This window comes from Scyliorhinus torazame, chromosome 15, assembly GCF_047496885.1.
Source record: "Scyliorhinus torazame isolate Kashiwa2021f chromosome 15, sScyTor2.1, whole genome shotgun sequence".
Classification (NCBI taxonomy): Eukaryota; Metazoa; Chordata; class Chondrichthyes; order Carcharhiniformes; family Scyliorhinidae; genus Scyliorhinus; species Scyliorhinus torazame.
Window position 1 is genome coordinate 127,552,315 of NC_092721.1, and position 24,784 is coordinate 127,577,098.

The following is a 24,784-nucleotide window of genomic DNA, read 5'->3' on the forward strand; positions in this document are numbered from 1 at the left end:
CGTGGAATCCAAATCTTCTCCATCAACTCCTCCAAACTCCCAAACTGTCCTTCTAGAAATAAGTCCTTTATTCAGGTTCCTTAAGTTAACATGTAAAGAGTTTTATTGCTAAAACTCACTCAGGTAAAGAAAAAAGTTAACAAAGGGTTTAAAATGCAAAATTATATCCAACTACCCACTAATGCAAAATAAAATCACATACAGAACCTTCCTTTGTTTACTTGCAAGTTGTAAAGGTTACTTACTTTCCTTTGAGATTTAACAGTTGAAAAGTCAAGCCTCTGTTGCCTAATGCAAATGATTAAACCTAACCCAAGTCCACTTCACCATGGCCTCAACACAAATGGATATATTTAGCATTAGGAAGGCCATTTAGCCCACTGTACTGGATCAGTATTTGTGGTGGTTGCCTACGCCAGTATATATTTCAGCTCGAAAGTCACACAAAAGGTATGAGAGAGATTGCTTAAATCCAGGAATTTGATATGTGGATTTTGAAATCTAGTCATGTTTGCATTGAACATTCAACTGAACTGTTACAGCAAGTTGTAGTTTCAGTCTTGTAGAGGCACCTGCAGAGTAATTTAAAAAGTAACTAGTGAGAATGGGCTCCCTAGCCAACAGTGGATGACTCATTTCACCGGAATCTGAACAAGTATGAACTCAGTAGGTTTAGCAGATGGCAAAGTAAGTTGTGCACAGGTGTCAGACCAAGACTGAATGCAGCAGAGTGCTTGAATCAGGAATTTGGTAAGTGAGGGAATTTGTGCATTACAGGTGGCACTTGTTTAGCCTTTTACAAAAAGAGTGGTCCAAGAGGGGGAGCCGGAGACAGTGGGACCAGAGAGCTAAAGCCGAGAGGTTTTATTAAGATGTACAGGTAAGTAATTGGTGAGTTTTAAGTTTTTTTCCCTCTCTAACGGGGATAGTTTAAACTGGTACTGGGGTGATATATAGAAACATACATTGAAAATAGTAGCAGGAGGAGGCTATTCGGCTCTTTGAGCCTGCTCTGCCATTTACTATGATCGTGGCCGATCATCAAGTTCAATAACCTGATCCTGCCTTCCCCTCCTATCCCTTGATCCCTTTAGCCCCAAGAGCTATATCTAAGTCCTTCTTGAAATTACATGTTTTGGCTTCAACTACTTTGAGGCAGTGAATCCCACAGATCCACCACGCCCTGGTGAAGAAATTTCTCCTCACCTCAGTCCTAAAAGGTTTACCCCTTATCCTCAAACTATAACACCTAGTTCTGGACACCCACACCATCGGGAACATTGTTTCTGAATCTACCCCGTCTAATCCTGGTCGAATTTTGTAAGTTTCTATGAGATCCCCTTTCACTCTTCTAAACTCCAATGAATATAATCCTTTTTATAAAAATGGATTTTATTTTAAACGTGTATCAAAGCAGGTTACAGCAAATAAAGACCTGGGAAACATTCTGAATCTACCCAGTCTAATCCTGGTCGAATTTTGTAAGTTTCTATGAGATCCCCTTTCACTCTTCTAAACTCCAATGAATATAATCCTTTTTATAAAAATGGATTTTATTTTAAACGTGTATCAAAGCAGGTTACAGCAAATAAAGACCTGGGAAACATTCCCAGCAATCAATTATGCAGCATATCAATTATATGTCTGTACAGAGTTTTCCCTTTTTCAACCCCTCCCTTCCCCACGATGAACAGCTCCCCAAAAACAGTCACAAACATCCCCCACCTTTTCTCAAAACCCTCTGCAGAGCGCCTTAACTCATACTTTACCTTCACCAACCGCAGGAAGTCGTACAGGTCACCCAACCAAGTCGCTATCCCTGGTGCCGATTGATGCACTATCAATTACAATGAGACGAGAGTAGAGAGTAATCGAGGCTTTATTACACAGAGATGTGTGGCCTCCTACAGCTGCTGCCGAAATGGCTGCAGTTTGGAGAGCACACACATTTATAGTCCGCCTACTGGGCGGAGCCAGCAGGCAGGGATCTACTCCCGTACCTGTAGTACAGGGGCCTTACCATAATACACTCGTATCAGTGTAGTATAGACACAATATAATACAACAGTGGTGACTACCACATTCACCCCCTGTTAAAAATGAGTCCAGCGGGGGTGGTGAAAAACTAATTACATACAGATTGTAATTAAAATTTCAGAGAAGGTTACAAATTTAGACGGTCGGGCACCTTGATCCGTCATTGAGAGCGCCGGAGGCGGGTCAGGCGTCGGCTCGGTCGTCGGTGACTCCGGGGGCGTGTCGACATCCTCTTCATCCCCGGGTGGGACCAAGGGGAGGACGGATTGTCCTGGAGCGGGGGCTGTGGTGGGGTGCGCTGGGGGAAGGAAGGGTGGTGACGGGGCAGGGGGGGGGGGGGGGGTCTGTGCCAGCTGGTGCCAGGTCCCTGAGGGAGACGGTGTCTTGGTGACCGTCGGGGTACGCTACGTAGGCATACTGCGGGTTTGCGTGGAATAGCGGTACCCTCTCAACCAACGGGTCCGCCTTGTGGAGCCCCACGTTCTTGCGGAGGAGAACTGGTCCTGGAGCTGCCAGCCACGTTGGGAGTGAAACCCCGTAGGTGGACTTCCTGGGGAAGGCAAAGAGATGTTCATGGGGGGTTTCATTAGTCGCCGTGCACAGGAATCACCGAATGGAGTGAAGTGCGTCGGGGGGGACCTCCTGCCAGCGGGAGACCAGGAGATTTCTGGACCATAGGGCCAGCTGGACGGCCTACCAGACCGTCCCATTCTCCTGCTCCACCTGCCCGTTTCCCCGGGGGTTGTAACTGGTCGTCCTGCTCGAGGTAATGCCCCTGTTGAGCAGGTACTGACGCAGCTCATAAATGAGGATCTCCGGTCGCTGTGGACGGAGGCGGAGAAACCGAACAGAGCGAAGATGGTGTTGAGGGATTTGATGACGGTGCAGACGTCATATCGGGGCATGGGATGGCGAAGGGGAATCTGGAATATTCGTCGACCACATTGAGAAAATACGTGTTGTGGTCGGTGGAGGGGAGGGGCCCTTTGAAGTCCACGCTGAGGCGTTCAAAGGGGCGGGAGGCCTTCACCAGTCGCGCACGGTCTGGCCGGTAGAAGTGCAGTTTACACTCCGCGCAGACCTGGCAGTCTCTGGTGACAGCCCTGACTTCCTCGATGGAGTAGGGCAGATTGCAGGCCTTAATGAAGTGATAAAAGTGGGTGACCCCTGGGTGACAGAGATTGTCGTGCAGGGTCCAGAGTCGGTCGACTTGTGCGCTGGCACATGCACCTCGGGACAGGGCATCGAAGGGGTTCGTTGAGCTTACCGGGGTGATACAAAATCTCGTAATTAAAGGTGGAGAGCGCGATCCTCCACCGCAAGATCTTATCATTTTTGATCTTACCCCGCTGTGTTAAACATGAAGGCAACTGACCGTTGGTCTGTGAGGAGAGTGAATCTCCTGCCGGCCAGGTAATGCCTCCAGTGCCGCACAGATTAAACGATAGCTTGGGCCTCCTTTTCGATGGAGGAGTGCTGAATTTCGGAGGCATGGAGGGTGCGGGAAAAGAATGCCACGGGCCTGCCTGCTTGGTTGAGGGTGGCGGCCATAGCGACGTCTGATGCATCGCTCTCGATTTGGAAGGGGAGCATCTCATTGACCGCATGCATCTCAGCCTTGGCGATGTCGGCCTTGATACGGTTGAAGGCTTGGTGAGCCTCGGCCGTCAGTGGGAAACCGGTGGAGTGGATGAGTGGGCGGGCCTTGTCTGCATAGTTAGGGACCCACTGGGCGTAGTACGAAAAGAACCCCAGGCATCGTTTGAGGGCCTTGGGGCAGTGGGGAAGGGGGAGATCCATGAGGGGGCGCATGCGATCGGGATAGTCCGCCTTGCGAATGGGGAGCTGGTGGTAGGCAGATTTCAGGTCCACTGTCGAGAAGACCCGGTACTATGCAATCTGATTGACCATATCAGATATGCGTGCAGGGGGTACGCGTCAAGCTGCATGGACCGATTGATGGTCTGACTGCAGCGCAGAGGTTGGGGAGGATGTAGAGCCGGAAACCGCTGAACTCTACACCCTGGATGGGGAGGGTGGCGATGCAGTACCTCCGGATTGCCACGGTGTGGGATCCGGAGGCCAGGGAGATTCTTTGGTTAATGGGGTGAACCACGAGGGAGCAGCACCTTACCGTATCGGGGTGGATGAAGAACTCAGTGCTCCTGGAGTCCAGAAGGCAGGATATCTCATGCCCGTCGGCCTTTGTCGACGCGGTAGCGAGGTTGTGCGGTCGGGACTGGTCGATCGTCACCGAGGCGAGACGCGGCTGTCGTCGACGGTTGCAGGCGATGAGCGGCCCGATGAGGTGCCCGACGGGCAGGGGTCCTGAAGCAGGGAAGATGGGGGCGCCCACGGGCCGCACGTGTCCTGAGGCAGGCAAGGTGGCAGCGCCCTCGGGCCGCACGTGTCCTGGGGCAAGCAAGATAGCTCTGCCCATTGGTTGTGAGGCAAGCAAGATGGCGGCGCCCACGGGCCGCACATGGTCTGAGGCGAGGAAGATGGCGGCGCCCACTGGCCGCACGCGAGGGGTGCAGGGACAATAACGGTGATTGAGCGAGCCTGGCACCCTGCAGCGAAATGTCCATTCTTGCCTCAGGCCTTGCAGAGCGCGCTCTGTGCCGGGCAGCGCTGCCGGGGGTGTTTTGTCTGTCCGCAGAAGTAGCACTTGGGTCCCCCGGCGTTGGTTGGCTGCCACGTGGCGCATGCGTGGGGTTGGCTGGGGGCGGTTGCTGATGGGATCCATGATGGGGTGGCCGTTGGCAGGGTCCACGATGCCCAGGAGGGGTGGGCTGTGTGTTTGGGGGCATACGCCGATACGTTGGAGGTGCCTGGCATAGATCTTGTTGGTCTGCTGAGCGTAGTTCTCCTTCAGTAGCGTCATGAACTCTGTGTAGGCAGTCGCATCCTGGATGAGGGAAAAGACATCGGAGCTCAGCCGCGTGTACAGAATCTGGAGCTTCTGTGCTTCTGGGGCTGGGTCTGTCGCAGATCCGATGTATGCTTCAAAGCAAGCTAGCCAATGTGCGAAGTCCTTTTTGGTGTTGTCTGCTTGAGGATGCAGCTGCGGGCGATCCAGCTTGATGCGGAGATCCATCTTTGTAAAATCTCTGTGTAATAAATTGATGCACTATCAATTACGACGAGACGAGAGTAGAGAGTAATTGAGGCTTTATTACACAGAGATGTGTGGCCTCCTACAGCTGCTGCTGAAATGGCTGCAGTTCGGAGAGCACACATTTATACTCCGCCTGCTGGGTGGAGCCAGCAGGCAGGGATCTACCCCCGTACCCATAGTACAGGGGCCTTACCGTAATACCCTCGTATGCAGTGCAGTATATACAACAGTGGTGACCACCACACCGATGCCGACCACCACTCCAGCAACATTCGCCGCCGTGCAGGCGAAGGCCACGACATCGGCCTTACTCCTCTCCATGAGCTCCGGCTTCTCTGAATCCCCAAACATCACCACCAAAAGGTCCATGTCCACCTCCTCCCCCACTATCCTGGCTAAGACCGCAAACACTCCCGCCCGCGAACACTCTCGCCCAGAATCTTGCCAATTTTTCACAACCCCAAAACATGTGGCATGATTCGCTGGCCCCTGCCCACACCTCTCACACTCATCCGCTATCTCCTGGAAGAACCCACTCATTCTCACCCGAGTCATATGCACCCTGTGCACCACACCTTAAACTGTATCAGGCTCATCCTTGCACAGGAGAATGTCCCATTTACCCTACGCAGTGCCTCATTCTATACTGCCCAAATGATCTCCCCTCCCAACTGTGGATTTGGTCCGTGCCCAGTACAGGAGGGTTTGACTGTAAAAGAGGAATTTCTGGAGATCCAGAAGGTAGCAATGGAGGAGCCTCAGCCCGTGCACACATCCAACAGCTTCAATATTTTTGCAGCCTGCAAGGGGGATGATCAAACTGACCACCACATTGTGGTACAGGAGGCCATTCAGGTCAGGGATGCTAAAAGAAATGTAGTTGCAGTAGACAACAGTATGGTTAGGGGGTAGACACTAAAATGCTGTGTTGTCTGCTCAGGGTCAGGGTTAAGAACATCTACTCCAGGCTGGAGAGGCACTTGGAGTGGGAACATAAGGATCCAGTTGGTCTTCTCCATGTGGGAACTAAAGATACAGGTAGGACTAAAAAATAAGTTATGCTGATGTAGAATGAGCAAGTAGGGATTAAATTAAAAATCATAATCACAAAAGGTAATAATCTCTGGATTACTGCCTGATCTATGATCAAATTGTATTAGGGAAATTAAAAATCGGTGAGTTGAATGTTTGCCACTGCATCTCTATGACGTATCCCTTGACGTCATTAGCCGATTCACTGTATCCTTGTACATGAATCGCAAAAGCAGCTACAGCAAGTATCATAACATTTACAGTGCTGAAGGAGGCCATTTGGCCCATCAAGTCTGCACCGGCTCTTGGAGACAGCACCCTACTTAAGCCCTATCACCTTAACCCAGTAACCCCACCTAACCTTTTTGGACACTAGGGGCAATTTATCATGGCCAATCCACCTAACCTGCACATATTTGGACTATGGGAGGAAACCGCAGCACCCGGAGGAAACCCACTGTCATGTGAGAGTACCTTTGAGAAATGGGTGCGTATATAAGTATCTCTAGTGAGAGTACCTTTAAGAAATGGGTGTTTATTAGTGCAGTGATGTCAGAGAGTGGGTGGAGCTGGGCTGTGTCAGCTATTTACTTTCGTTTTAGGCTGTTTGCTGCAGGGTGCGTTTCAGTTTTGTTTTCAGAGCTGGATAGCTGCAGTCATAGCCAGAAGGTGTATGAATCTCTCTCTGTAATCTAAAGACTGTAAATCGATCCTGGTGATTTAAAACTAATAACAGTAATGACTTTAACCCGATGTGCTTCTGGTAAAAGGTTTGTTAAGTCTTCTGGGTGTCAAAAGAACAGCTCAAAGGATTCCTTAGTGTTGTATTCTTTGGGGGTTATCTTTGAATTGATGGTTGCTAAGATATTCACTGTTTGTTTCAAAAAGGTTAACTCGAGTTCATAGAATAAACATTGTTTTGCTTTAAAAAATAATTTTCCGTTTCTGCTGTACCATACTTGTAGAGTGGGCTGTGTGCTCCCCATACCACAATCTATTAAAAGTTGTGGGTCAGGTGAACTCCATGATACACTTTGGGGTTCTCTAAACCCTGGCCCATAATAAATTGGGGGCTGGTCCGGGATAAAAGTCTATCTATTGGATTGGCTTTGTGAACTAAAAGACAGTGAGGGGTGAACATATTGTGGGTGCTTTTCAGGTATGGTATTTCAGTTTAAGTAGGGCGTGTGTTGTGGACAATGGCTCTTTCAGAGGCTCAGTAGTTTTTGGGGGTGGAGACGATCACACGCAGTACCTTACTGACCGAAACTAAAAGCAGACTGTTAGATTTGGCAAAAACATTGCAGTTAACATTACCTGACAAAATGCGAATATTATGGCAGTGGCTAAGCATTTAAAGTTGCCTGAGATACAGTTTGACTCTTTGGAATTAGCAAAAATTCAGTTGCAAATTAAACGAATGGAACATGAGAAAGAATGAAAGCAGCTTGAATACGAAAGAGAGAGGAAAAAGAAAGAGGGAGAAAGAGAGAGGAAAAACAGAGAGAAGAAAGGAAAACAGAAAGAAGAAAGGAAAACAGAAAGAATAGCCCAAGCAGAACAAAAAGAAAGAGAAAGGGAGATACAGATCAGGGAAAAAAATAAAGAGAGTGCGTTTCAACTTACGAAAATGGCCATGAAACATGACAGCCAGTTAAAATTGGCAGACGTAAAGGGAAACGTACAGTTGGAAGATAGTAATGAGGATAGTGAGAAAGAGCGTCATAGTCGAAGGCTTGGTGGGAATCTATTTAAATATGGCCAAGCATTGCCAAGGATTGACGAGAAGGATGTAGAAGCCTTTTTCATTTAATTTGAGAAGGTAGCTAAACAAATGAAATGGCCACAGGACATGTGGGTATTACTGATTCAAACAAAGCTGGTAGGCAGGGCTAGTGAAGTGTTTGCATCACTACCGGAGGAGGTATCTGAGACATATGAGGAGGTGAACAAATCCATCTTAGGTGCTCATGAACTAGTGCCTGAAGCTTACAGACAAAGGTTTAGAAATTTAGGGAAAGAATTTGGTCAAACATACATGGAGTTTGAAAGGATATAACAGAGTAATTTTGAGAGGTGGATAAGGGCTTTGAAAATAGACCAAACTCATGACGTTCTCAGAGAAATTATACTTTTGGAGGAGTTTAAAAATTCAATTCTTGATGTAGTGATTTCCGAAATCAGTTTCAGCCTGCGAGGGACTGGGGACATGAGAAATACTCAAGTGGTAAAGGTAAAGGTGATCTGATGAGAGATATTAAGGAGAGTGTACCTCAGATTAAAAAATAAATCCAGGAGGGTGGAAAAATGACTAAAAGAAATGAAAAGTTTCAAATGTTTTCACTGTAGTAAACTAGGCCATGTAAAGTCACATGTAAAGTTGGTGGTTGAAGAAAAGCACTGGGAAGGCTGATGTGGGAAAACAGGATAAGACAGTGGGGTTTGTAAAAGTGGTAAAGGAAAGCCCAAGTGAAGCGAAGGTGGTGTAAAAGATTGTACAGCCTGATCAAGAGGTGATTGATAAGAAGGTGCCAGTTCTCTTTAAAGAATTTACTTGTGTGGATAAAGTTTACTCATGTGAATCAGGAGGAGCAGGTAAAGAAGTCACAATTTTAAGAGATACGGGAGCTAGTCAATGTTTGATGGTAGGAGATGAGCAGTTATGCAGTGTGGGAAACGTTGCCAGAAAAGGTGGTAATATGTGGAATTCAGGGTGAGAGGAGTTGTGTTCAATTATATATGGTAAGGTTGGAAAGTCCAGTGAAGAGTGGTAGTAGGAGTAACAGAGAAAATATCTTGTCCAGGAATACAGTTTATCTTGGGTAATGATATAGCTCGATCGCAGGTGGGAGTGAGCCGACTGTGGTTGATAAGCCAGTGGAAAATCAAACAACTGAAGTGTTGAAGGATGAATATCCTGGAATTTTTCAGGATTGTGCAGCAACAAGGTCGCAAAGTCACAGGTTGAGACAAGAGGAGAAATCAAAGAGTGAAGATGACGTTGAAGTGCAATTATCAGAAACGATTTTTGATCAGATGGTTGAAAAAGAACAAGAACAGGTGGAGGATGAGGCGGATATTTTTAGTTCAGGAAAATTTGCGGAGTTACAACAAAAAGATATAGAAATAAAACGGATGTATCAGAAAGCGTACACGGAAGAGAAATCTGCATGAATACCAGAGTGTTATTACCGTAAAAGTGATACCTTGATGAGAAAATTGAGACCTTTACATATGCAGGCGGATGAAAAGTGGGCAGAAGTTCATCAAGTAGTATTGGCGGTAGGGTATAGAAAGGAGGTGTTGTGAGTTGCACATGAGGTACCAGTGGGAGGTCATTTGGGAATAAGGAAAACTCAAGCTAAAATCCAGAAACATTTTTATTGGCCTGGGCTACATAAAGATGTAATTAAATTTTGTCAATCATGTCACACATGTCAAGTAATAGGGAAACCTCAAACAGTGATAAAACTAGTGCCCTTAATACCCATTCCAGCATTTGAGGAACCTTTTACACGGGTCCTAATTGCGTAGGACCGCTTCCTAAAACAAAAAGTGCGAATCAATATCTTTTGACTATAATGGATGTGTCTACTTGTTTTCCAGAGGCCACTCCAGTACATAATATTACAGCTAAAAAGATCGTGGAGGAGTTACTGAAATTCTTTACTAGATATGGACTACCCACAGATATACAATTGGATCAAGGATCAAATTTTACCTCAAGGTTATTCAAAGAAGTTATGGATAGCTTAGGAATAAAACAATTTAAATCAACTGCATACCATCCAGAATCTCAGGGAGCATTAGAAAGGTGGCATCAGACATTAAAGGCAATGTTGAGGGCTTATTGTCACGATTATCTAGAGGATTGGGATAAAGGAATTCCATTTGTACTGTTTACAATTAGGGATGCACCTAATGAGTCAACCAAATTCAGTCCTTTTGAACTAAGTTTTGGTCATGAGGTAAGAGGACCACTTAAATTGATTGAGGAAAAATTGGTGAATGAGAAATCGGAAATTATATTAATGGATTGTGTCAAATTTTAGGGAACAATTAAATAGAGCAGGTGAATTGGCTAGACAATATTTAAAAGTTGCACAAAATGTGATGAAACGGGTAGCGGACAAGAAATCCAAAGTCCGTGGTCTTGCCAGTGGAGATAAAGCTTTAGTGTTGTTACCAGGGGGAGGTGAACCTTTAAAAGCAAGGTTTTGTGGACGTTATCAAATTGAAAGGAAATTAAATGAGGTGAATTATGCCGGATAGAAGGAAAACTCACCGAGTGTGTCATGTGAGTATGCTGAAAAGGTACTTTGAAAGGGAAGGAGGGAAAAAGGAGGTTTTAATGATTCTAACTCAAGTGATGAACCAAATCCAGATGACTGTGAATTTGACATACCTCAAATTAAATTGGAAAAAGAGATTGTTCTTAAAAATTGGGATAAATTGTTGAGTTACCTTCCAGAGGAAAAACGAACTGACCCAAAAGAGTTATTGATATCACATGGGCAAGTTTGGTGGAAATAAATTAGGAAGTACTAAAATGGCTATACATTATGTAGATGTGGGAAAGGCTGTTCCAATCAAACAACATCCATATCGACGTAACCCTTTAAAATTGGCACAGGTTAACAAAGAGATTGAGAGCATGCTTAAAAATGGCATAATTGAAGTGGGTTGCAGCCAATGGAGCTCACCCATAGTGATGGTACCAAAACCAGACGGTACCCAACAGTTGTGTGTGGACTATAGAAACGTTAATGCAGTTACAAGAACGGACTCTTATCCTATCCCACGTTTCGAGGATTGCACTGAGAAAGTGGGACAATCAGCTTTTATTTCCCAACTGGATTTACTTAAAAGTTTACTGGCAGGTATCTTTATCTGAAAGGGCGAAGGAGATTTCAGCTTTTGTGACTCCAGATATATACCAATTCAAGTTATGCCATTTGGCATGAAAAACGCCCCAGCCACATTTCAACGATTAACTAACAAAGTCGTTTCAGGATTACCCAATTGTGCTGAAGTGGGAAGTGGTTCAAAAGGGCACTTGGCACAGAAGATGGCTGCCTGACACACAAGATGGAGACACAGAGAATAAAGCAGACATAACTGATGCCTGGAGTCCAGCGGGGTGCCAGTAGGACAGATAGGAACAGATCCAGGACAAAGGAAGATTAAGAAATACATAAATGCAGGCCACCACTTGAATAAAGCTGACTTCAGCCAAGGTGTACACAATGATATGCTAATATGAATGTCTTGGGCCATTTCCTAAAACAAAGGGACAATAAACCTCTTTGACTGTGGCCATGTGTAAATGGCAAAATGCTTACAAATAGCGATGTACAATCTAGAAGATGTTTAAAGATAACAAGGTGATAAGTGTTTTGTATCTGGGATCATTGTGAACCCGAAGTGGCTGTTTAAAGATAACAAGGTGAGAAGTGTTTTGTATCCAGGTTCATTGTGAACCCAAAGTATAAAATTAATGACTGCCATTCAAACCGAGAGAAAGACTGGCTACTGTACCGTGGGGTACATACGCTTTATCCCGGAGCTTTGTGTAACAATAAAACTGTATTTATCTGATCACAGCAAGTCTGACTCTTGAAGTGGTTGATTTTTCCCACAACAGTGCGGTATACATAGATGATCTGGTCATTTTCAGCCAGACAGGGAAAGAACATTTAAAACATCTGTTATTTGATCGACTTCAAGAGGCGGGTTTGGTGGTAAACCTAGCCAAAAATGAATTTGGAAAAGCCCAAGTCACTTTCCTTGGCCATACAATCGGAGAGGGTCGAATGGTCACACGGGATGTGAAACCAAAAGTTATTGAGGAGTTTTCAATACTCTCAAGATGAAGGGAAATAATGCGAGTTCTTGGCATGAGTGGATTTGATCGAACATTTGTGCAAATGTTTTGTAGCGTGATTGCTCCACTGATGGACTTGCTGAGGAAACGTCGAAAACTTCAGTGGACAGCAGAGCTTCAACATGCATTTGACTGCCTGAAAGCTGTGATAACCAATGCTCCGGTGTTGGAGAATTACAAGGGACTCTGTGATCAGATTGAACTAAAGTATCTCACTTTAAAGAGAAATGCCTCGTCGTAGAGAAATGGACGGATCGTGCAGAGACCTTCTTGTTCAAAGAGACCGTCAATCCGAGGATTTCAGTCGGAGGAAGAAATAAGAAAAGAAAATGGACTATATTATTATACCTGTTTGCGTGTTGCTTTTTGAAACGAAAAAGTATATTTACTGTCTGCATTTCTTAAAGGATAGGGAAAGGTGAAAAATAAAACCATCTTGAAGTTGATGGTCTAATTTTATTTTTCTTGGGGGCGGGGGGGAGGGGAGGTGTCATGTGAGAGTACCTTTGAGAAATGGGTGTGTATATAAATATCTGTAGTGAGAGTACCTTTAAGAAATGGGTGTTTATTACTGCAGTGATGTCAGAGAGTGGGTGGAGCTGGGCTGTCTGTCAGCTTTTTACTTTCGTTTTAGGCTGTTTGCTGCAGGATGTGTTTGAGTTTCGTTTTCCAAGCAGAATAGTTGCAGTCACCGCAAGGTGGTATATTAATCTCTCTTTGTAATCAAAAGACTGTAAATCAATCCTGGTGATTTAAAACTAATAACAGTAATGACTTTAACCTGATGTGCTTCTGGTAAAAGGTGTTTTGATGTTAAAAGGAAAGCTTAAAGGATTACTTAGTATTGTAGTCTTTAGGGGTTGTATTTGAATTAATGATTGCTAAGATGTTCACTGTATGTTTTAAAAAGGTTAACTTGAGTTCATAGAATAAACATTGTTTTGCTTTAAAAAATACTTTTCCATACCTGTAGAGTGAGCCGTGTGCCCCCATACTACAATCTATTAAAAGTTGTGGGTCAGGTGAACTCCACGATACATTTTGGGGTTCTCTAAACCCTGGCCCACAACACCACGCACACACGGAGAGAATGTGCAGACTCCACATAGTGACGCAAGCTGGGAATCGAACCTCGGATCCTGGAGCTGTGAAGCAACTGTGCTAACCACTATGCTACCATGCTGCCATTAGGAAGGCAAATAGAATGGTGACTTTGCAAGGGGGATGGAGTATAAAAGTTATATAAGACAAAAAAGATTCATTGGTCGTACCATTTTTTGGGAAGATTGATTCATATGATGCTAATTGAAGTCAGTATGTCGAGGCTCGATTTCTATTTCAATGTAAATTAAATTACTAATGTGAAGATAAATGTCGAGCTATCCTGTTGGGCATGTGTGGATGGAAACATGGGTGCCCAGAATGTACCCAGTACTAAGTCATACAATGGAACTGTGAAATTGCGTTTTCAACCAAAACCATCTGTAAATGTGCAGCGCTTCAAGTTCAACACAAGAGATCATGCTTTAGGGGAATCTATTGCTACCTTTATAGCACTTAAACCAGCTCACTGCACCCTGAGAGTTTGGGAATGCCTTGAATGATATGCTGTGGGACAGACTTGTATGTGGAGTGAATGATGCCTTACAGCGTCGTTTGCTTGCTGCATCAGATACGGATTTCAAAAGCATTCTGGAACGTGCCACAAAAGATTTGCACCACATTAGGCAGAAGCACCTGCTGCTGAGCGAAGTGCACAGCAGATTTTCAGCACAATTGCCTGTTTAGCAAACAAGGAGTCATAAAGCCTACTCAGTCAGCTGACAAGTTACATATTGGCCATAGAATCATGCAGCAGACACATACAGATTTAGAGAGGTAGAGTGCAATTATTGCCGCAAGAGTAGGCACCTGGCTAGGCTGATCAGAACATAAAATAAACCAATAGCAGAACAGAGAACAAATCTGATTGAGTCAATTGATACTGCAGAAGCTGATGATGCTGCTGCATACTCTGTAACATGACACACACCTACCAGTACACCCGGTTGCCTTTCGGAGTTTCATCCGCATGTCATTTTTCAGCAAACCGTGGAATCTCCTGCAGGGACGTCCATGCGTGGTCATAAACTTAGATGACACTCTAGTCACAGGACTGACCAAAGTTGAACTTAGGAAATCAGAAGCACAGAGACTTAGGAATCCTAGTTCACAATTCTCATCATGCAGGTTCAGTCGACAGTTAGGAAGGCAAATGCAATGTTAGCATTCATGTCGCGAGGGCTGGAATATAAGAGCAGGGATGAGGCTGTATAAGGCTCTGGTCACACATCATTTGGAGTATTGTGAGCAGTTTTGGACCCCGTATCCAAAGGAAGATGTGCTTGCCTTGGAAAGGGTCCAGAGGAGGTTCACAAGAATGATCCCTGGAATAAAGAGCTTGTTATATGAGGAGCATGTTATATGAGGAGCGGTAGTGGACTCTGGGTCTGTACTCGTTGGAATTTAGAAGTACGAGGGGGAATTGATTGAAACTTACAGGATACTGAGAGGACTGGATAGAGTGGCCGTGGAGAGGATGTTTCCACTAGTTGGAAAAACTAGAACCTGAGGGCATAGCCTCAGACTGAAGGGATGATCCTTTAAAACGGAGAGGAGGTGAAATTTCTTCACCCAGAGCGTGGAGGATCTGTGGAACTCTTTGCCGCAAAAGGCTGTGGAGGCCGGGCAGCATGGTGGCGCAGTGGTTAGCATTGCTGTCTCGCGCCAAGGACCCGGATTCGACCCCAGCCACTGTCCATGTGGAGTTTGCACATTCTCCCAGTGTCTGTATAGGTATCAACTCCACAACCCGAAGATGTGCAGAGTAGGTGGATTGGCCATGCTAAATTGCCCCTTAAATAGAAAAAATTGGGGACTTTAAATTTATGTTAAAAAAGAAAAAAAGTTTAAAAAAAGAAAGCTGTGGAGGCCAAGTCACTGAGTATCTTTAAGATAGAGATAGATAGGTTCTTGATTAATAAGGGAATCAGGGGTTATGGGGAGAAGGCAGGAATCAGCCATGATTGAATAGCAGAGCAGGCTCGATGGGTTGAATGGTGTAATTCTGCTCCTATGTCTTATGGTCTTATGAACATTGAGCCAATCTTGAGGAAATGCTGAAAAGATTTATGGAAGCAAGTATGCGTTTGAAGCTAAAAAAATGTACATTCCCAGTATCGGTGGTAATCTACCTGGGCAACAGATTGGATTCCAAGAGGTTGCTTTCTGCTGAAGACAAGATTCAAGATATTAAAAATGCACCATCACCCTGTAATGTGACAGAGATTATGTCATCCCTCAGGATGTAAAATTATTACAGCTGGTTCTTACCTAATCTGTCCACCGTGCTTGCACCACTCCACCTGATGCGGAGGAGGAACCACTGCTAGTCATGGGGTTTGTTATGGGCCAGGGTTTAGAGTACCCCAAAGTGTATCATGGAATTCACCTGACCCACGTTTGATAGATTGTGGTATGGGGAGCACACGGCCCACTCTACAGGTGTGGTACAGCAGAAATGGAAAAGTACTTTTTAAAGCAAAACAATGTTTATTCTATGAACTCAAGTTAACCTTTTTAAAACATAGTGAACATCTTAGCAACCATCAATTCAAATATATCCCCCAAAGAATACAACACTAAGTAATCCTTAATAACTTCCCAAACAACATCCAGAAGACATAAGAAACACCTTTTAACAGAAGCACATTAGGTTTACATTCACTACTGAGAACATTTATAATTCTGAATTCACCAAATGATCAAGAGATAGTCTTTTCATGGCAGAGATCATCAGTACACCTGCTCTGTCTGGCTTCAGCTCCAACACTGAAAACGAAACTAAAACATACCCTGCAGCAAACAGCCTAAAACAAAAGTAAAAAGCTGCCAGACAGCCCAGCTCCACCCACACTCTGACTTCACTGATAAACACCCATTTCTTAAAGGTACTCTCACATGACAGGTCTACAGTAAGAAAACGCCTTTCCAGCAGCGAAGAAACTACTTCAGTTATCATGTGTGATGGTACATTATAACCCAGTTAAGAATTAGTGCTGACTTGTGATGCTTCGCCCTATGGCATTAGAGCCGTACTAGCCCAACAAATGGAGTACGGGTCAGAAAGGTCCATCGAATAAGTTTTGAGAATACTCCAAGGTGGAAAAGGGCTACTGCCAATTGAAGAAATAAGAACTGTCAGTTGTTTTGTGTAAGCAAGTTTCACCAATACCCGCATAGACGCGCTGCAGAGTTGCCAGGGTGGAATCTTGCTGTGGGATTCCAGAATCTTGGTCCTTTCCTAGGGTGGGAGTCACTCTTTGCAGAGGTCCACAGTGCACACCCAAGCACGTAAAGGATGCATATGTCAGCACATACTCATGTCTGGTGGCCAGGGTTAGACAGTATCATTGAGAACATGGTTAAACACTGTTCACTTTGCCAGCCACACCCAAAGTAGCCTCCTTCAGTTCTTCTTTACCCATAGGAATGGCATGGCTGTCCTTGGGTCAGACTGCATATTGATTATGTGGGACCGTTTCTAGGCACCATGTTCCTGTTACTCATCAACATACATTCAAAGTGGCTTTATGTCTGAGATAAAGAGGCCAATTTAGCTGCAACTATTGGGAAGCTGCTTCACTCCTTTATGGTTTTCCTTATATTATGGTCTCTGATAATGGAACAGCTTTCACCAGTACAATATTTCAGAGGTCCACAGACCTGAATGGCACCTGGGCACATAAAGATTGCTTCCTGGCATCCTTCGTCAAATGGTCTCACTGAAGGAGCTGTCCAGGCCTTTTAAAGCCGGCATGAAGTTGTCTGGAGGTACTTTGAAGCCTTGTCTGTCCAGATTCCCCCTCAGTTACCAAATTGGTCCATTGTCATTTTGAGTTCAAGTTGAGAACTGAGCAATGCGCAAACACGTGGATCACATTTGAGCAAGTGAAACATCGCAACACATGAAAGATCAACCTGTGATTATGTTTTTCTGTCAACCTCTGAAGAGTGTGGTCACCCTACAACTGTTATTCTTGACACATCTAATGAGCTACTGAATCGAGAACCACCCAATCCCAGTGACACACCTTTTTGTGCAGCTTAAGACCCCATTGTTCCCGTTCTGGAACCTCCCTCGGCAGAGCTGCATCACGCTGTCTGTAAAATTGTAAAAGGAGAGAGAGAGAGAGAGAGAGAGAGAATGTTCCATTCTCCATTTACAAGAGAATTTAAAAAGAGACATTTCAATTGTTTTGTTAGTTTTCAGAAATGTTGTTGTAGTAAACATACAAGGAACTTAAGGGGAAGGAAATGCTGTAATTGAATTGATTGACCCTTTCTCCTGTCAATCAACAGGGGCGGCACCAGGAGAGAGACTTCAGTAGAAAGCTGGACGACAAATGTGCAAGCATAGCAATATGTATTCTCAATAAAAGTGGAGTTTGTCTTCACAAAACCCGTTTCTCCCTCAAGTTATTACATTATTTAAAGTTTCTTTCTTTTCCCTGCCTTTTGGCATGTACAATTTCAACGTTTTCTACATTAAATTATATATATCCCAGTAAACAAAAAAACAGCTATGCACTCTTAAGGCTGAGTAGACATCCAGTGGGTTACTCTCAGATTAGAGGAGTGGCAACCCCTCCTCCTCCCTCACCCTAATTCTAGCCAATGCGCCCAGAGGGCTAATGGCCTGGACATGCACAGAGTACCTGCTGGATATATCACTCAGTCAAAGAACCAGGTTCTCTGGAGCTGCTCGGCATAAAAGAGAAGATAACAAAGATAACCCAAAACCTCATCTGCTACCTATCCACCAATTCTGCTAATTATGAGTGCAAATGATTTGACAGTAGCAAGTAAAAGAAAATAATATGCAAAACACTTTGGAAAATCAGGAGGTCAAACCTTGTTATAGAAGTACAAGCTTTCTCTTCTATGCAAAAGTAACTCCTGCGGAACACTGCTCACACCTTCATTGGATGAGGAGCTTCTTTTTAAACTCCTATGTGCTTTTTGTCCTTCCAACCATCTCACAATCCATATCATCAAATTCTAGCTCATTTGGTTGTCATCTTTACCATATGCCTGTTATTTGACATGCTCTCAAATTAACAAGTAGCACTAAATTGAGGATGTAGCTGAAGCAGTTTTAAAAAAGGTGGATAGCTTGTGTACATGAAACATAATTTAATGTAAAAATTAAACCACTGGCAAATCTACACACTTCATAAAAACTTGCCAGCAGTCGGGAGTTGTTTTCCATAAAAAACAATTAAAAGCATTATGAACACCTTAAAATTCAAGAAACCATTCATTTTATACATCCCATGAAACAAGTCACCAGTGCCCTGCTACACCAGCCCCCTTCCCGAAGTTGGCTATGATACCACAGCAGCCTCTAGTGCGAAAACTATGCATTACCTCAAGAAAGATCAAATAAAGACCAATGCACAACTAAATATTATACAATTGGAATTTTTAAAAAAACCTATCTGGCTGCACTGACCCAAAATATTAATTGTTTCTCTCTCCACAAAGACCACGAATGTGAACTCATTCTTTCCCCAAAGATGCTGCAAACAAGCTGAGCATTTCGATTTTTATTTCAGGTTTCCAGCATTCTCAGTATTTTGCTTTTGTCATATAATTGGAGCTGTTTATGTTCATGACCTGCACTGCACCATGGGTAGCTTTCAACTCTTCAATATTATGCAACCTGAGTTTTTTAAAAAATCCTGACTTTGTGATAAGCCATCTCAGAGAAGGAAAACTTAACTATTAGACTACCATGCCAGTCAAAATTCTAATAGTATAACTGAGGTTGCAAACAGATATCGTGGGTAAATATCTGGACAGCCATGGTGTTACAGTTCACAATATTTAATTGACTGACAATACTGACTGACAAAGTTGACTGGTGAATGGCAAAGACAATTTGGTATATCAATATCTGAATTCTGAATGTTCATTTATTCCTTCACAGGATAGTCACTGGCAAGGCCAGCATTTATTATACATCCCTCTTTGCCTTGAGCAAGTTGTGGTGAGCCACTCTTAAACTTTAAAACACACAAGAAAGACATCAGTAAAGAATATAATTTACATTAACTACAATAATAGTTACTCAGACAGTATACTCCCAACCAAATCTATCTACGGTCCTAAACTCAGACAATACACCTCGCCCAAAACAACATCCTAATTTATTTGCAATTTTACCTCCAACACATTACTGTAAAGACACTGGGTGTGATTCTCCGATGTGGAAGCTAAATGTTTGCACCGTCGTGAACGCCATAGCGTTTCACGACGGCGCGCACAGGGCCCGGGCACGACCTATGGGCCAGCGCGGCGCTGGAGCAATTCACGCCGCGCCAACCCGCGCATGCGCAGTTGGGGCAGCCCAATCCTGCGCATGCGCAGAGAACGTCTTACGCACGCCGGCCCCTCACCAACATGGCGCTGGTGTTCTGGGGCCGCTCGCGGAAAGACGTAGGCCCAGGGTGTGTGAAAAGAGGCCGGCCCGGTGATTGGTGGGCCCCGATTGCGGGCCAGACCCCATCGGAGGCCACCTTGCTGAAGGAGCCCCCCTCCCTCCCCCACAGGCCGCTCCCCCAGCGTTCCCGCAGAGTTCCCGCCGGCAGTGACCATGGGTGGACGGCGCCGGCGGGAACCTGTCGTGTCGTAGCGGCCTCTCGGCCCATCCGGGCTGGAGAATTGACGCTCACCGGTTCTCCGAGCGGCCTGGTGTGAATCGCGCACTGCTGGTTTCCGGGGGGGGGGGGGGTGGGCCGCTGGTTTCCGGGGTGGGAGAATCGCATGCGGGGGTCGGGGCGCGATTCGCGCGGCGCCCTGGCGATTCTCCCACCAGGCGTGGGGAGGAGAGAATAGCGCCCACTGGATTTAAGACTGGAATTCACTCCTCCAATTTTCCCTCCTCTCAAAAAACAGTAACCAATGTTGGGTTATTAACCAGTGACTCGTAGTATTGGTGAATAGTAATAGGAAATTTGATATTAATTCTCCCAGTTGATGCACCAAATGTTGTCAAGTGTTCGGGGTCTGGATAAAGTTCTTCGGGTTTGTCTGTTTTTCTTAAGTAAGCTACTCAAGGGGCACGATTCAACGGGAAAAATGTCAAAGTCTAGCTTTTGGCACATTTTGCGTGGTGTTTCGCGATGACCGCATTGACGAGATCGCGACCCGTATTCAACAACATTTAGTGCCAAAGTTAAGCCCCCCCCCACCCCGCAACGAATTATCAACATTACTGGTTCCCTTGCCATCTGGTATCGCCCGACGCGCGCCTCAGCAGCTTACCGCTAACAGGGGGGAGTTGCTTTTAAATGCTCCCTCACCACTCACTCCTAGGCAACACACAAGCATGGCAGCGTGCAGACCTGCTCCTCGCTTTGGAGATACCAACCTCACCAGGCTTCTCAACACTGTGGATGGGAGTTGGGCCACCTTGTTCTCCCGAGTGAATCGGAGGACCAGCAGCAGAGTCAGCATCGGTGCCTGGGAGGGTGTGCGGGCAGCATGCAAAGAGGACTGCAATCCAATGTGGAAAGAAAACTACCTCCAATGAGCTGCAAGAGTAAGTTACCATCTTACTTCTGGCATCAATTCTGCCTGCCACCCATCAAATTCCTATCACCCCCCCAAAACCACTGGCTGAAACCTTGCACCTTCCCCACATTCGATCTTCGTGCTTGTTCCTCAGAACCTCCTACATCCACCAACACAAACCCTTCATGTCCAAGTTTGTTGCCCATACATGCCATCTGTTACAGACTCCCCTGATCCATCAAATGTGCAGCACACAATGCCCTCTCTCTTTGTCCCCGCAGGAAAAGATAGTCCGTAATAGACAGGAAAAAGCAAAGAAGGAGGGGGTGGGGGGGGGCGGCGAGTCCCAGAGATTCGAATCCTCACCTCCCTATGGAGGAATGGGCCCTGGAAATCGCAGGGCTGCACGAGGAGAGAGAAGCCATCGACAGAGGTTGGCCTGCGCCAGAGAGGTGAAGATCCACTGCCCCTTCACCCAGATGATCTGTCCCAAGTGAGTAGTTCATGTGTTACAAAATGATCCTTCCCTCTCATTGACTACATCCCCATTGTCTCACAGGACCTCCATCTGATGAGGCCAGACCATCTGGAGTCGTATTCCCCCTTGCCACATGCGATACCACCCCGGAGGATAGCTCCGAGGTGACCTCCAAAGAGGCATCACAGATCCCACTCTCACCTTCCATCAACGCAGAGACAAAAGCCTCAATGTGCGACGTTAGTGGACAGGCTTCTGGGGCATAATCTGGTGAATGCCACTCATTTGCTGATGCACCACAGGTGGAGGCAGGAACATCCAATGGCTGTCAGAGGTCTGCTGGATCACTCAGCTGGGGCCCGGCCAGATGCCGAGCTTCTGGATAAGGTTCTCCCAGAGCTGATGCAGATGATAGGACGCAGCCGTGACATTCAGGAGGGGGTGTCAGGGATACTCCAGGGACTGCTAAGCCGATTGGAGGAGGGCCAAAAGGCACAGGAGATGGTGCCAACAATGCGTGGCACCGAGGCCAATCCTTCTAGGGTGGCAACCGCAATGGAAAGCCTAGTGCACAACATCTTCATCTCGAGTGGTGGTGTCCAAGGCATGGCTCAGTCTGTGACGACCCATGACTGAAGGCCTCAGCAACATGTCCGAGTCGCTGAGGGACTTGTCCCAGATGCAGATGGTCATGCTGAGTCACTCCAGAACATGGCCTAATCACAGAGGATCATTGCAGAGAGTGTTGACACAATGCTGCAGATAATGGGGAGCCACAAGGACTGGCAGCGGCAGATGATTTAGAGGCCTCCGGAGCTCACTCCAGCTGTCCCTCTGTCCCATGGAGTTCCCTATGGCACTATTGGGGAGGAGAAAGCGCTGGAGGCCAACCCAGGGCCTGCCACCAAGGAGACGAACAACGGTTGTCTCCAGCTCTTCGGAATCTCCTCCTCCTGACAATGCTGTATCTCAAGTACAAGAGGCAAAACAGGGTGGCACGGCGATGCCAGTGACACTGGTAAGTCGAAGGGGCCCCCCTGACTCTGGGCCCTAGAGGACATCCGTCAAGGGCATCAAAGGCCAGTGTGTGGAAAGCCGCAGGTTGCATCCACCTCTGATGTGCATCCTGGGGACACAGCTAGATGTAGCACAAGACCACAAAAGATCAAGAAGAGTGAGGAGCACTGGGTGGGCACTGAGGAATCACTAACTATAGTTAGGGGGAATGGAAATCTGTCACAGTCAAATGTTCACTATTAAAACATGTAACATCCGATACATGTGAAACCTCTGTCACGTTGGCCTGTAACTTACGGTTAGCGGCAGGAAGCCACGGGCTGCCGATTTTGAAAGAGAAATGTGCGCACTTACCTGCGCTCCGAAAATGCGACAAACCTTCCTTTCTCTTCAGCAGCCTGGGGCCTCCAGTACCCCAGTCTGCGCAGGCCCCACCAGTTATGACACGGCCAGCTTGGGCGCGCCCATTGAGGGCAGGCATTTAAACAGATATAAGTGTTTTAAACAGTTTTTAAACTGTTTTTTTGGCGCTTTCTTTTAAACAGGCATTACTATTGTTGATTCTTTTAAATTAATTTTTAATTTTATTTTTTATGATTAAAGGTGATTATTTCTAAGTGAATACAGGTTTAGTTATTTGTTTTAAATCTCTGAAACTATTTAAATCTGCACTATATTTTGTAGAATTACATGGAATCTGTAGTGTAGGAGGCGGCCATTTGGCACATCGTGTCTGTACCAGCCCTATCCCCGTAACCCAACCTAACGTTTTGGACATCAAGGGGCCAATTTATCATGGCCTATCCACCTAACCTGCACATCTTTGGACTGTGGGAGGAAATTGGAGCACTTGGAGGAAACCCATGCAGACACGGGGAGAAAGTGCAAACTCCACACAGATAGTCCAAGGTCGGAATTGAACCTGGGTCCGTGACACTGTGAGGCAGCAGTGCTAACTACTGTCCTACCGTGCTGCCCTGGGTTACATAACTTTATGGGTGGCATGTTTAAAAATGTTCATATGTTTTAATTTAGATTATAGTCATAAGATTTTAAAAGCACCCCAGGGCTTATTGCTGTTACTGTCCTTGTAACATCAATTTCTTTTGATTAGTGTTTATAGAATTACTGCAGTGAAGAAGAAAGCCATTCATCAACTCTGCACTGACGCTCGGAAAGAGCACCATACACATGCCCACACCGTATCGCCATAGCCCCCGGACACTAAAGGGCAATTTAGCAAGGTAACCCATCTAACTTGCACATCTTTGGACTGTGGGAGGAAACTGAAGCACCCAGAAGAAATGGCAGCAGCACAGTGGTTATCACTGCTGCCTCACATAGTCAGGGACCCGGGTTCAATTCCGGCCTTGGGTGACTGTCCGTGTGGACTTCATATGTTTTCCAGTGTCTGAGTAGGTTTCCTCTGAGTGCTCTGGTTTCCTCTCATGGTCCAAAGATGTGCAGATTAGGTGGATTGGCTATGCTAAGTTGCCCGTTAAAATGTCCAGGGATATACAGGTTAGTTTCCAGGGATAGGGCGGGTGAGGACACAGGTAGGATGCTCTTTCAGAGGTTCGGTGCAGACTTGATGGGCCGAATTGCTTCCTTCCGCACAATAGGAATTTTATGGTTCTATTATATGGAACTGTCATGTGAGAGTACCTGTAAGAAATAGATGTTTATTAAATAACTGCAGTGATGCCAGTGTGTGGGTGGAGCTGAGCTGTGACTCTGCTTTTACTTTTGCTTTGAGCAAAAAGCTGGTATGTGTCTGTGTTTTAGTTTTATTTTCAGAGTGAAGAGATGCAGTGAAAGCAAGCAGATGTGTATGGATATCTCTACAAGCTAGTGATGGGCAGCACGGTAGCACAAGTGGTTAGCACTGTGGCTTCACAGCACCAGGATCCAGGTGCGATTCCCCGCTGGGTCACTGTCTGTGTGGAGTCTGCACGTTCTCCCCGTGTCTGCGTGGGTTTCCTCTGGATGCTCCTGTTTACTCCCACAGTCCAAAGGCGTTCAGGTTAGGTGGATTGGCCATTCTAAATTGCCCTTAATGTCCAAAAAGGTTAGGAGGGGTTATTGGGATAGGGTGGAAGTGAGGGTGGAAGTGAGGGTTTAAGTGGATCGGTGCAGACTCGATGGGCCAAATGACCTCCAGTAATACCTGTTTCTGTAGAGAATGTAAACCTGCTGTCCTTCTGTAAAAAGGGTTTTTTGGACTTATGAATGTTATTCGGAATGTTATGAAGGGTTACTTATAGAATATTGTATCTGTGGGGATTATTGGTGTTGATAGTTGTTAAGATGTTTACTGTGTGCTTATAAAGTGTTAACTAGATTCATAAATAAACATGGTTTTGTTTTAAAAGTACTTTAGATCTCTGTTGCATCACACCTGTAAAGTAGGCCCTTGTGCTGCCCATAACCACAATCTATTAAAGGTCGTGGGTCAGGTGAACTCCATGATATACTTTGGAGTTTTTGATTGGGGGCTCGAGGGGGAATAAAAGGCTTTGTGAACTTAAAGACAGTGAGGGGTGAGTATATTGTGGTTGTTTTTCAGCTGTGGTATACTAGTTTAAGTAGGGAGTGAGTGGTG

General features: G+C 45.6%; 1 long non-coding RNA gene across 2 annotated transcripts; it reads left to right on the forward strand.

Moving 5' to 3' along the window:
• The first annotated feature begins 548 nt into the window (after window positions 1–548).
• Window positions 549–17,554, forward strand: LOC140391434 (uncharacterized). 2 transcript variants are annotated; one of them, XR_011935065.1, is made up of 3 exons: window positions 549–750; window positions 6,096–6,193; window positions 17,472–17,554. It is a non-coding gene; the product is annotated as an uncharacterized lncRNA (long non-coding RNA). The 2 variants fall into 2 exon arrangements; XR_011935066.1 differs by lacking the exon at window positions 549–750 and adding an exon at window positions 765–880.
• Window positions 17,555–24,784: the final 7,230 nt, after the last annotated feature.